Source organism: Aegilops tauschii, chromosome 7 (assembly GCF_002575655.3).
Source record: "Aegilops tauschii subsp. strangulata cultivar AL8/78 chromosome 7, Aet v6.0, whole genome shotgun sequence".
Lineage (NCBI taxonomy): Eukaryota > Viridiplantae > Streptophyta > Magnoliopsida > Poales > Poaceae > Aegilops > Aegilops tauschii.
Window position 1 is genome coordinate 159600595 of NC_053041.3, and position 7023 is coordinate 159607617.

The following is a 7023-nucleotide window of genomic DNA, read 5'->3' on the forward strand; positions in this document are numbered from 1 at the left end:
AAGAGGCGAACGGAAAGAGAGGGCGAATAAAACGGCAAGGGTGAAGTGGGGGAGAGGAAAACGGGAGGCAAATGGCAAATAATGTAATGCGAGGGATAAGAGTTTGTGATGGGTACTTGGTATGTCTTGACTTGTGCGTAGACTCCCCGGCAACGGCGCTAGAAGTCCTTCTTGCTACCTCTTGAGCACTGCGTTGGTTTTCCCTTGAAGAGGAAAGGGTGATGCAGTAAAGTAGCGTAAGTATTTCCCTCAGTTTTTGAGAACCAAGGTATCAATCCAATAGGAGAGCACGCTCAAGTCCCACGCACCTACACAAACAAATAAGAACATTGCAACCAACAAGATAAAGGGGTTGTCAATCCCTTCACGGCCACTTGCAAAAGTGAGATCTAACAGAGATGATAAGATAATATTTTTGGCATTTTTATGATAAAGATAAAAAGTAAAGATTGCAAAATAAAAATAGATTGGAAACTTATATGATGGAAAATAGACCTGGGAGCCATAGGTTTCACTAGTGGCTTCTCTCAAGATAGCATAAGTATTACGGTGGGTGAACAAATTACTGTCGAGCAATTGATAGAACTGAGCATAGTTATGAGAATATCTAGGTATGATCATGTATATAGGCATCACGTCCGTGACAAGTAGACCGACTCCTGCCTGCATCTACTACTATTACTCCACACATTGACCGCTATCCAGCATGCATCTAGGGTATTAAGTTCATAAGAACAAAGTAACGCTTTAAGCAAAATGACATGATGTAGAGGGATAAACTCATGCAATATGATATAAACCCCATCTTTTTATCCTCGATGGCAACAATACAATACGTGTCGTTTCCCCTACTATCACTAGGATCGAGCACCGCAAGTTTGAACCCAAAGCTAAGCACTTCTCCCATTGCAAGAAAGATCAATCTAGTAGGCCAAACCAAACTGATAATTCGAAGAGACTTGCAAATATAAGCAATCATACATAAAAGAATTCAGAGGAGTCAAATATTGTTCATAGATAATCTTGATCATAAACCCACAATTCATCGGATCTCGGCAAACACACCGCAAAAGAAGATTACATTGAATAGATCTCCAAGAGAATCGAGGAGAACTTTGTATTGAGATCCAAAGAGAGAGAAGAAGCCATCTAGCTAATAACTATGGACCCAAAGGTCTTAGGTAAACTACTCACACATCATCGAAGAGGCTATGGTGTTGATGTAGAAGCCCACCGTGATCAATGCCCCCTCTGGCAGAGAGCCGAAAAAGGCCCCAAGATGGGATCTCACGGGTACAGAAGGTTGCGGCGGTGGAAATAGCGTTTTTTCTCCTCTGCTGATGGTTTGGGGGGTACGTACGTATATATAGGAGGAAGAAGTAGGTGGTGGAGCCACGAGGGGCCCACGAGGGTGGAGGGCGTGCCTAGGGGGGTAGGCGCGCCCCCCTGCCTCGTGGCCTCCTCGTTGGTTACTTGACGTCCACTCCAAGTCCTCTGGATCACGTTCGTTCCGAAAATCATGTTCCCGAAGGTTTCATTCCGTTTGGACTCCGTTTGATATTCTTTTCCTTCGAAACACTGAAATAGGAAAAAAATTAGCAATTTGGGCCGGACCTCCGGTTAATAGGTTAGTGCAAAAAATAATATAAAAGTGTATAATAAAGCCCATTAAACATCCAAAACAGAATATATAATAGCATGGAACAACCAAAAATTATAGATACGTTGGAGATGTATCAGTGGTTCATGGTGACTGGCGGAGGTAAGTAGGATGGCGCTGGAGTGGATGCGGCTGAAGGAAATATGCCCTAGAGGCAATAATAAAGTTGTTATTTATATTTCCTTATATCATGATAAATGTTTATTATTCATGCTAGAATTGTATTAATCGGAAACTTAGTACACGTGTGAATACATAGACAAAACAGAGTGTCCCTAGTATGCCTCTACTTGACTAGCTCATTAATCAAAGATGGTTATGTTTCCTGACCATAGACATGTTTTGTCATTTGATGAACGGGATCACATCATTAGAGAATGATGTGATGGACAAGACCCATCCGTTAGCTTAGCATAATGATCGTTTAGTTTTATTGCTATTGCTTTCATCATGACTCATACATGTTCCTCTGACTATGAGATTATGCAACTCCCGAATACCGGAGGAACACCTTGTGTGCTATCAAATGTCACAACATAACTGGGTGATTATAAAGATTCTCTAGAGATGTCTCCGAAGGTATTTGTTGGGTTGGCATAGATCGAGATTCGGATTTGTCACTCTGTGTATCGGAGAGGTATCTCTGGGCCCTCTCGGTAATGCACATCACTATTAGTCTTGCAAGCAATGTGGCTAATGAGTTAGTCACAGGATGATGCATTACAGAACGAGTAAAGAGACTTGCCGGTAACAAGATTGAACTAGGTATGATGATACCGACGATCGAATCTCGGGCAAGTAACATACCGATGACAAAGGGAACAACGTATGTTATTATGCGGTTTGACCGAAGATCTTCGTAGAATATGTAGGAGCCAATATGAGCATCCAGGTTCTGTTATTGGTTATTGACCGGAGATGTGTCTCGGTCATATCTACATAGTTCCCGAACCCGTAGGGTCCGCATGCTTAACGTTCGATGATGATTTGTATTATGAGTTATGTGATTTGATGACCGAAGTTTATTCGGAGTCCCGGATGAGATCACAGACATTACGAGGCGTCTCGAAATGGCCGAGAGGTAAATATTCATATATAGGATAATGGTATTTGGACACCGAAAGTGTTACGGGTGATACCGGGTCACCGGAAGGGGTTCCGGGCAACCCCCGGCAAAGATATGGGCTTAATGGGCCAAGTAAGGGAACACACCAGCCCACAAGGGGCTGGTGCGCCCCTTATAGGGCCAGCCACGTGGGGAGAAAGGGAAAGGAGAGGAGGAGAAGGAAAGTATGAAGTAGGACTCCTACTTCCTTCCCCTCCCCCTCCTTCCTTTCCCCCTTGTCCAAACAGGGTAAGGGGGGCAAATTAGACTAGGGGCCCAAGTAGGATTCCTCCTACTTGGGCGCGCCCTAGGCTGCCTCCCTCCCTCTCCCTCCTTTATATACGTGGGCAGGGCACCCCTAGAACCCACATCAATTGTTCCTAGCCGTGTGCGGCGCCCCCCTCCAGAGTTAACACCTCGGTCATATCGTCGTAGTGCTTAGGCGAAGCCCTGCGCCGGTAACTTCATCATCACCGTCGCCACGCCATCGTGCTGATGGAACTCTGCCTCGTCCTCAACTGGTTCAAGAGATCGAGGGACGTCATCGTGCTGAACGTGTGCTGAACACAGAGGTGTCGTACGTTCAGTACTTGGATCGGTTGGATCGTGAAGACGTTCGACTAAATCAACCGCGTTACTAAACGCTTCCGCTTTCGGTATACGAGGGTACGTGGAGACACTCTGCCCGCTCGTTGCTATCCTTCTCCTAGATAGATCTTGCATGATCGTAGGATTTTTTTTGAAATACTACGTTCCCCAACAGTGGCATCCGAGCCAGGTCCATGCGTGGATGTTATATGCATGAGTAGAATACAAAGAGTTGTGGGCGATAATAGTCATACTGCTTACCAGCAACGTCTTACTTTGATTCGGCGGTATTTTTGGATGTAGCGGCCCGGACCGACATACATGACCAAGTTCATGAGACTGGTTCTACCGATGTGCCTTGCACACAGGTGGCTAGCGGGTGTCTGTTTCTCCAAATTTAGTTGAATCGAGTTTGACTACGCCCGGTCCTTGTTGAAGGTTAAAACAGCACACTTGATGAAAAATCGTTGTGGTTTTGATGCGTAGGTAAGAACGATTCTTGCTAGAAGCCCGTAGCAGAAACGTAAAACTTGCAACAACAAAGTAGAGGACGTCTAACTTGTTTTTGTAGGGCATGTTGTGATGTGATATGGTCAAGACGTGATGAGATATAAATTCTTGTTTGAGATGATCATGTTTTGTAAAAGTTATCGGCAACTGGCAGGAGCCTTATGGTTGTCTCTTTATTGCATAAGGTGCAAGCGCCATATAATTGCTTTACTTTATTGCTATGTGATAGCAATAGTTGCAAAACTAATAGTTGGCGATACGACCATGTGACGACATGTTGATAAAGATCAAGATGATGGAGATCATGGTGTCATGCCGGTGACGATGGAGATCATGACGGTACTTTCGAGATGGAGATCAAAGGCACAAGATGATGATGGCCATATCATGTCACATATTTTGATTGCATGTGATGTTTATCTTTTATGCATCTTTTCTTAGTACAGCGGTAGAATTATTAGATGAACCCTTACTAAAATTTCAAGGTATAAGTTTTGTCCCTGAGTATGCACCGTTGCGACAGTTCTTCGTGTTGAGACACCACGTGATGATCGAGTGTGATAAGCTCTACGTTCACATATATACAATGGGTGCAACCCAGTTTTGCACATGCAGAATACTCGGGTTAAACTTGACGAGCCTAGCATATGCAGATATGGCCTCGGAACACTGAGACCAAAAGGTCGAACGTGAATCATATTGTAGATATGATCAACATAGTGATGTTCACCATTGAAAGCTACTCCATATCACGTGATGATCGGACATGGTTTAGTTGATATGGATCACGTGATCATTTAGATGACTAGAGGGATGTCTATCGAAGTGGGAGTTCTTAAGTAATATGATTAATTGAACTTAAATTTATCATGAACTTAGTCCTGATAGTATTTGCATATCTATGTTGTAGATCAATTGCTCGCGTATAGCTTCCCCGTTTATTTATGATATGTTCCTAGAGAAAACTAAGTTGAAAGTTGATAGTAGCAATGATGCGGACTAGGTCCGTGATCTAAGGATTATCCTCATTGCTGAACAGAAGAATTATGTTCTTGATGCACCGCTAGGTGACATAACTATTGCAGGAGCAAATGCAGACGTTATGAACGTTTGACAAGCTCGGTATGATGACTACTTGATAGTTTAGTGCACCATGCTTTACGGCTTAGAACCGGGACTTCAAAAATGTTTTGAAATGCCATGGAGCATATGAGATGTTCCAAGAGTTGAAATTGGTATTTCAGACTCATGCCCGAGTCGAGAAGTATGAGACATCTGACAAGTATTTTGCCTACAAGATGGAGGAGAATAGCTCAACCAGTGAGCATGTGCTCAGAATGTCTGAGTACTAGAATCGCTTGAATCAAGTGGGAGTTAATTTTGCAGATAAGATAGTGATTGACAGAGTTCTCTAGTCACTATCACCAAATTACTGGAACTTCGTGATGAACTATAATATGCAAGGGATGACGAAAATGATTCCCCGAGCTCTTAGCGATGCTGAAATCGGCGAAGGTAGAAATCAAGAAAAGCATCAAGTGTTGATGGTTGACAAGACCACTAGTTTCAAGTAAAAGGGCAAGGGAAAGAAAGGGAACTTCAAGAAGAATGACAAGCAAGTTTCCACTCCCATGAAGAAGCCCAAAGCTAGACCCAATCCTGAAACTGAGTGCTTCTACTGCAAAGGAAATGGTCACTGGAAGAAGAACTGCCCCAAATACTTGGCGGATAAGAAGGATGGCAAAGTGAACAAAAGTATATATGATATACATGTTATTGATGTGTACTTTACTAGTATTCATAGTAGCCCCTGGGTATTTGATACTGGTTTAGTTGCTATGATTAGTAACTTGAAACAGGAGTTATAAAATGAACAGAGACTAGTTGAGTTCAAGGTGACGATGTGTGTTGGAAGTGATTCCAAGGTTGATAAGATCACCATCGCACACTCTATTTACCTTCGGGATTAGTGTTGAACCTGAAATAAATGTTATTTGGTGTTTGCGTTGAGCATAATATGATTGGATCATGTTTATTGCAATATGGTTATTCATTTAAGTCAAAGAATAATTGTTATTCTTTTTACATTAATAAAACCTTCTGTGGTCATACACCCAAGGTGAATGGTTTATTGAATCTCGATTGTAGTGATACACATGTTCATAATATTGAAGCCAAAAGATGCAAGGTTAATAATGATAGTGCAACTTATTTGTGGCACTTCCGTTTAGGTCATATTGGTGTAAAGCGCATGAAGAAACTCCATGCTGGTGGGCTTTTGGAATCACTTGATGCTTGCAAACCATGCCTCACGGGCAAGATGACTAAGACTCCGTTCTCCGGAACAACAGAGCGAGCCACTGACTTACTGGAAATAATACATACCGACGTATGCGGTCCGATGAGTGTTGAGGCTCGCGGCGGGTATCGTTATTTTCTAACCTTCGTAGATGATTTGAGCAGATATGGGTATATCTACTTAATGAAACACAAGTCTGAAACATTTGAAAAGTTCAAAGAATTTCAAAGTGAAGTTGACAATCATCGTAACAAGAAAATAAAGTTTCTACAATCTGATCGCGGAGGCGAATATTTGAGTTACGAGTTTGGCCATCATTTGAAACAATGTGGAATAGTTTCGCAACTCACGCCACCTGGAACACCACAGCGTAATGGTGTGTCCGAACGTCATAACCGTACTTTATTAGATATGGTGCGATCTATGATGTCTCTTACCGTTTACCACTATCATTTTCGGGTTATGCATCAGAGACAGTTGCATTCACGTTAAATAGCGCACCGTCTAGAAATCCATTGAGACGACACCGTATGAACTATGGTTTAGCAAGAAACCTAAGGTGTCATTTCTTAATGTTTGGGGTTGCGATGCTTATGTGAAAAAATTTCAGCCTGACAAGCTCAAACCCAAATCGGAGAAGTGCGTCTTCATAGGATACCTAAAAGAAACTGTTGGGTACACCTTCTATCACAGATCCGAAGGCAAGATATTTGTTCCTAAGAGTGTATCCTTTCTAGAGAAGGAGTATCTCTCGAAAGAAGTGAGTGGGAGGAAAGTAGAACTTGATGAGGTAATTGTACCATCTCTCGAATTGGAAAGTAGCTCATCACTGAAATCAGTTCCAGTGATGCCTACACCAAT